Source organism: Penaeus monodon, chromosome 29 (genome assembly GCF_015228065.2).
Source record: "Penaeus monodon isolate SGIC_2016 chromosome 29, NSTDA_Pmon_1, whole genome shotgun sequence".
Classification (NCBI taxonomy): Eukaryota; Metazoa; Arthropoda; class Malacostraca; order Decapoda; family Penaeidae; genus Penaeus; species Penaeus monodon.
In genome coordinates, this window is record NC_051414.1 from 25050044 (window position 1) to 25050492 (window position 449).

Below are 449 nucleotides of genomic sequence, written 5' to 3' on the forward strand. Positions count from 1 at the left end.
GACCTAGATCTTGCCAATTTTCGTCCCAAATTATTTCTTCCCATTTCAACTAATACCGAATCTCATCAACTTTATTCTAAAAAATACCGAATTTCATCGACTTTATTAAGAAAAAAAAATACCGAATCTCATCAACTCCATTCTTAAGAATACCAAATCTCATCGACTTTATTAAAAAAAAAAAACGAATCTCATCGACTTTATTCTCAAAAATTCCGAATCTTATCTTGTTTCATCTTGTCACTACAAGATAGGGTGAGATTCGGTATTTTGGGAGATCTTGACGTCAATCTTTCCCGAAGTCTGCAAATCTTGCAATTGACGAAAATTGGTGAATCCTCTTCTGTTTCCCTCGGAGCAGCTCCAGTTGCATTCATATTCACATTCCAGCTGTGAATTATACATTTGACTGTCTTGTTCTTTTCTATAGAGAAAAGAACAGAAAAGAA